At 33.1% G+C, this 6,858-nt stretch overlaps 1 long non-coding RNA gene across 1 annotated transcript; it reads left to right on the top strand.

Annotated features, from left to right (window-relative positions):
- LOC134231132 (uncharacterized) lies at window positions 1–2,328 on the top strand. Its single transcript, XR_009984509.1, has 3 exons — window positions 1–75; window positions 808–888; window positions 2,287–2,328. It is a non-coding gene; the product is annotated as an uncharacterized LOC134231132 (long non-coding RNA).
- Window positions 2,329–6,858: the final 4,530 nt, after the last annotated feature.

Genomic DNA, 6,858 nt, shown 5'->3' with positions numbered 1-6,858 from the left:
GTGCTATATCACATTTCCTCGACCAAATGAATATTGCTCATTCAACCTCGCAGTCTTGCCATTCGCATACAGCTGGTATTTGTTAAACAATTTAATGTTATCATCTCTGTATATTTAATTATCATTGGAATTATATACTTTGGTGTTTCGACATAGTTACTTTGCGTTAAATACCTGATAAAAAGATTTATCAGCTCAGGGGACGAAAGAGAAGAACCGATGGACAAGATCAAAACTCTAAGGTGTATTAACACTTTTAATCAATTAAAGAATTCCTGGCATTTTATTTGACAAGATGAAGTAATTGAATACTTCACTTGCATGTTCCCATTTAAGTTAGCAACAGTGATTCTGTTCATCGTTACTTTGCTTGCCTTTTAAAAATTTTCCCGAGGCTTAAAGGCAGATACCCTTTGTTGAAAATTAAATAGATTAACCTAAAATTGTCAAATTTTTACAATTGAATCTTCTTAGTTTTCAATGGTGTACAGATGTTACTTCATATTGGCCGATTCATAAAGACTTTGAAGATATATCTTTTCTTTAAGACAAGTTTATTATTGTTGTCATAAATTGAAGCCAACATGAAGTAATTAAATTGCTTTTTTAATAATTATAAAAGTTTATATAGATTTTGTAACGTACCTTCTTTTTGTCTATTTTCTGAACCAGAGTAGTTGCGTGTTTGGATCAAGAAGTCTTTCAAAATGAAGTCAAAACACCATATTAGTCAAAGATTTTAAACTTGCAATTTAAAAAAATTTACAGATGTTACAACTCATGTCGTGCCTTTAAAATTTCTTTCAGTTTGGCAGGAACTTGCTGGTATTGTAGAACACAACCATGATGGTCACAACTGTGCAGAGAACTTGATACGGCATTTGTTTGGTAATGCACTATGTTTGTTGATTGAAATGCAAAAGTGAAAAATAAGTGATATAACTAGTTTCATTTTATTTGTGAAACAAATGTCGGAAACACTCTTATTCGCATATTTTTTTCAACTACCGGCAGTTACTACTTGGATAGATTTGAGCACATTTCTTATATATACTGAAAGGAAAACGAAACGCAAGGGTAAACTTTTGAGGTGAATTAAATTAATTTCATTTGTTTTTTTTTTTCAACATTCCTATGTAACTTTTAAAATCGCTTTTAAAGAATATGTAACCATACAAAATCCCATTTGATTTTGTCTCATAATTCATGAGTTATTAAAACTCATATGACGATACCCCCAAAAGTTAAAATCGAAAACTCTCATTATCTTCAATGTGTTCCCTGCGCATAGATCTGTCACAGCCTTGATTTTTTCTTTTCATGGAATTCATCAGAGTGTTTATCTTTCAAGCCCTGGCTATATTGGGCATGGGTTACCACATCGAAAAATTGGTCAGACGACGCACGCATGCGTCAGTGAGAGAAACACAAATGTAAAGTTGACCAGCTCAAAAACCCAAATTGCGCAATTGATTTCTTTCAGTTTGGGGGCGAATGAAATGATCGAGATAGTCTATTGTATTAATAGCGGTTTTGTGGAAGTAAGGTGGCGATTAAACAGGTGGCAGGAAAAATAACTCGATTTTAACTTGAATATGTTTTGTGTCAACGTCATCGTCATGGTTGGTTGGAAACTATTCCAAACTCTCTTTGACAAGGGATAACAGTTTTATGGGGGGGGGGGGGGGGGGGGGGGGGGGGGGGGGGGTAGAAAGAGCTCAGTTACCCGTTGTTACCTTTATCCTTGCTTAGGCAATTCGAAAACCAGACCCCTTGGAACTTTCGTAGACTTTACCAAGATTGCTAAGAATTCGTATCGCCTGTAAATATTGAAAAACAATGATTCAACAAGATTTCTTGACAATCTTATCGTCATCAATTTGCACGTAATTTTGACTTTCAGCGTTTTCTCTACGTGACGACACACATTTTATGGTTGAGTAATTCTGAATGCTTGGTTTGATGCAAAATAACTAACATTCTCATCTGACCAATTTTTGAAATTTTAGGTCATGCAGTCAAAAAATTTCGAATATTAAGCTATGTACCCTGAATTTCTTTTTCCTTTCTGTATATGTTTAAATGTATATGTTTATTCTGCACAAATTAAATATACTTTTACTAGTTCATTAACCTTTCAATATATAAATTAGATATTGATTCCAAAATTTGAAAATCTTTATGTTCTAAATCAGAGAGCATTTTTTTAATTATTATTTTCAATCCAGACATGTTGTCAAAGTTGTAATTTCGTTTAAAATAACCATTTTTTTTTTATATCAACAGAATCTGTACGCCATCAAGGAGACCCATGTTCTTGCCACGCCGGTAGAGTACCTATTTAAATTTGTTTTTCGTTTTGTTTAAATTCTTCTTTACCTCAGTAGAATCGTGATTGAGACAATTTTTCAAGAGGATGGAAAGCAATTAAAGTTTTGACATTTACTCTTTCGATTTTTTCATTATTACGAACAAATAGCGAAACTAGAGTACTGAAAGTACTGTTAGACGGAGTCTTCAAGTATGAGAGAACACAAAAGAAATATATATCATACATAGCTGTAAAGAATATTTTGAGAAATAATATGCAGTTTTTTTTTTTCAATTCAACATTTTTTTGCAAAGGATACTCCAATATTCATGAGGTTTTTGGGATATTATAATTTCATCTTTGTAATGTAAACTTCGCCATGATTAAAGTTCACTGTTATTTAGATGAGATACTTTCAATATTAAACCTTTCAACGTAAGAAACAGTAATTGACTAGGCCTGGTTGACATAAAACTTAGACGGGCTAACTTTTTATCCCAGTCTCACTTAAGGAATATATAGTGGAAAAGTGAGACTGAGATCAAAAGTGAGCTTTGTCTAATATACAGTTGTATGCCCCCAGGCCCGGTTTGATGAATGTAATTGGTCTAGTATGTTTTACTAGTCATGAGCCCACTGGCGGAATTAAAAGGGGCCCCTGGCCCCCTCCCTTTTGAGTCCAAAAAATACGCAATATTTGATAAATGAGTGTTTTAATTGTGGCTGTGGGCCCCTTCCCTGACCTCAAACTGGTCCCCCTTTTTCAGAATTTCTGGATTCAGCACTAGGCCTCAGCCAGTCAGGAGTTTCCATATTTCAAGATATCTTATTTATAGGTCACAGAGACCTACTGTTAACATAATTATGACATGTAACAGCTACCAAAATCAAAATTTCTCGGCCTTATTGTAATAATGTTATGATATGAGCTAACATGGAAAAAGAAGCAGCCAGGTAATTGGACATGAACAACATAATATAGTACAGTTTGTCTTAAACCTTTGTGATACAAAATGGAGTGACCTAGCTTGATGCAACACAGAATTTTCTTTAAGTAATATAAAGTCATTAACATGCAATAAATGTTCGTGCCAGAACACAATTTTTTGAGTGGAATAAAATATACTTTCTTACTTAAAGTAAACAGAACAATAAAGTTCATAATACTTGCTATTTCACAAGTTTAAATTGTTTTTGGAGAACTGGGGTATTGCTTACAATAACAAAGATATATCTTGACAAATTTGACAACCAATATTTCTGGAATTATTAAATGTAGTATTTTATCATATGACAGATTTAACCCAAAAAATGTCTTTCTTTACTCGTATACCAGTGGAAATGGTTGTCCTTTTCAGTTTATCTGTTTAAAACAATCATTAACAATGAGACATGATTACAAATTACGTAGAGAAAAGTAATAAATATATAACTATGATTTCTGCTTTTCAGTAACTCTGTTCAAACAATCACTTCTCCAATGATGTAGGTTAAAAAAAGTTGACATGAATACCAATGATCAGAAATACATGTAATCTTGTATATAAAAAAAAAATTAAAGTTTGAGATGTGAAAGAGGTAAAACACAAGTATCAAATGCAAATAAGGATCAACGATATGACAATAAGACAACTTATTTCAGAAGATATAATTTTTAATTATTAATTAGGATATAATGTGATAAATCATGTAAATCCTATGAACCAAGATTTGGGTTGTACCCAAGGGTCAAAAGTTACAAATGCATTTTGATCTCAATATCAGAGTTGCCGTTTGTTTCTCTCTTATCTAATGTGAGGGTACCCCAAACACTCAAACCGCTTGTAGAAAGTGTAAATCTATTTTCATGTGTTTCCTAAAATTATACATAATTACAAATAAAGAATTCAAAACTAGACTGTTAATATTCCTACAGATAAAAATACTATGCATTTGTTTATTCATCGATCCTTGTCAGATTAAAAAACTCCATGAAACCTATTGATGCAAGCGTCAAAAATCGGCCGCAAACCAATTTATCGGCCCTTTCAAGAAGAAATTAGAAAAGGAGTGAAAATGAGATTACAAACAGCAATCAAGCACAAAAAATTCCATTAAAACTGAAATGCTTGATCTATTATTAAAATATCTTATATTTATACCTGCGACATAAAACATTTGCATGCGGCATTGCAGGATTTTCTTCAATACATAATACAGGTACATCTGCGTCTCCACACTTAGTTTGATACAGGCGAATTCTGGTGGAAGTTTTTACAATTAAATATAAAACTAAAGTTTAAACTTATCTATAACTAGAGATAGTTTTTACTTTAATAAAAGAAGCAATTGATAAGTGGGGTTCCTCGATCACTCTCCGCGGATGTTAACCCCCCCCCCCCCCCAAACTCCCTCTAGATCCGCCACTTCATTTCTTCTCGTTCTTGTTTTGGTGTGAGAATCGGTGGGAAAAGGCTCGGCATATTGTAAAACGCGCTTTATCATCGTCTGTTGGGACAAAATCTCCTAATATTCTGTTTGATAAAAAATTAACTGTAAATCACATTCTTTTTTACATATTCCGTAGGAAATGTATTTATATACATGTCATTTTAAAAATATTAGACAAATCCTGTTTATTTAGAAAAAGTAGAACTGTTTGTTTATACTTGTATGTGACGCGATCTTTGTTTTAGACTATGCCTATCCTTGCGGTCGGTGTTACTCAGAGTCGCTCTAAAAATAGAATTCTCAAGGTAATGAAAACAATTCCACCGATAGATGGTGCTAAATCTTTCCTGTTTAATTCCATGAATCCCTCCCGGAGGCTGTCATAGGTAAAAATGAAAACAATCTCCAGTTTCACTAAATAAAATCTAATGATACTTTCACACATTATTTATAACATAATAAAATTGATGGTGCACTTATATCGGGAAATCTTTCCTGTTTACATTCCATGGGCAGTAGAATGAAAATCAATCCCTATACCCGGAGGCTGTCATACAGCCAACAACAATTACTTCAACAGCACCAACTGCAACTTCAACCACCAGTAAACCAACAACAACTATCACATCAATAGAAACAACAAATGGTCAATCTACGACTACTAGTAAATACAGTTCTTCAACACCAACAGTCTCCTCAACCTTAGGTGGGTTCATAAATAGTCCAGATGTTAATGTTTAATAAGCATGAAGGACTTATTCTTCCACTTTTTATGATTTTCCATCGTTTAGAATGAAGAAGATTGCGTAAATAATACAAACAATTTTGTGTCTTGGAATAGGTCAATCAACTGAATGTTCTAAAATTCGCACTGTCACAGAACTAGCCAAATTTCAACAACTTTACCCAGAATTCAATACCAACTGTTCTAGACGCATTTCTACCTCCAATTTAATTGTCAAGGATTTGTGTGATTCTATTCCCATTTCAAAATACTGGAAACCAGGGATTAGGGTAAATTGTTTCATGTTGTTAATCATGTGCCTTAAAAAGTATAAATACGTGAATTTTATTATTTGTGCTTATTCTTGGGTCATTCAGTTTTCCAAATGTGCTTTTTAAAAATGTGTCTGCAAGTTCAAACAGGATTGCCTTAACTATTTATGGGTTTTAGGTTTTATTTTCTATTTCTTTTGAAGCTGAAAAAGAAGCTTGGCCATCCCACTAATTAATTGCTTCCATTTAATTAAGCTACAGCCTTTATTATGATATCATAATAGAAATCACTGCGACATATTGTTTAACCTATTATGTTCCTCCAGGTGACATGGCCGCAATTAAGGATCCTCCACACCAAGTGAGTTGTTACGTATAAAAAGAAAAAATACTTTTACTTCCGGTTTTATGTAGTTTGTGCAATGACGATTTGCCTGCCACCGCCTGTATTGTGTAAACGCTTTACAGATAAAGGTTCTGTTAAGGGAAAAATATGCAGCATATTGAGAGCGACAACCTAATCATAAACAATGAACACATGACATGATTACGGATCGACCGATAAAAAAAAGCTGTCCGGTTTTTTTTTTTTGTAATAAAAGAACAACAGACGTCTGGGTTTATGTCACATGTACATAATAATTCGTAAACAACGGGTGACGGTATGACGAGAAACTTTTATGTTATTTATACTTTCAGACCAGTATAGTTAACCAATCCATTGCCATGTCGTCAACAGAGTCTGTTATGTGAAAATTGATATTTTTGCACACTAATTTGTGCGTTTCAATAATACAGGTACATTATCCCATTGTGTTTTTATAATGTAGCAGTATCATATTGATAAAATAGTGTTCGTTTAGACTAGTTTTCCTCTTTTACATTTGTCCGGTTCATTTGCCAATAATGAGTAACTATAGTATGGTGACGTATGCGGAGACTTGCCAAAGTTTATGAGTCCCGAGCACCAGGAAAGATGACTCTAAAGAAGAACTTCGATACCAAAGATTTTGAAAATATTTTTTCTACATCAGTGCATTTAAATTCAATTTTCTTATGTAATCTAATTCATTGATGTTTGTTCTATACAATAAGTCTCTAGATGAATTTAAGAGTTTTAT

The sequence above is a fragment of the Saccostrea cucullata genome, unplaced genomic scaffold, assembly GCF_032062105.1.
Source record: "Saccostrea cucullata isolate Sc308-1 unplaced genomic scaffold, CSIRO_AGI_Scuc_v1 ctg20170, whole genome shotgun sequence".
In the NCBI taxonomy this organism is placed as follows: domain Eukaryota; kingdom Metazoa; phylum Mollusca; class Bivalvia; order Ostreida; family Ostreidae; genus Saccostrea; species Saccostrea cuccullata.
Note: the sequence above shows the minus strand (reverse complement) of the source record. Positions and strands in the feature narration are given on the sequence as shown.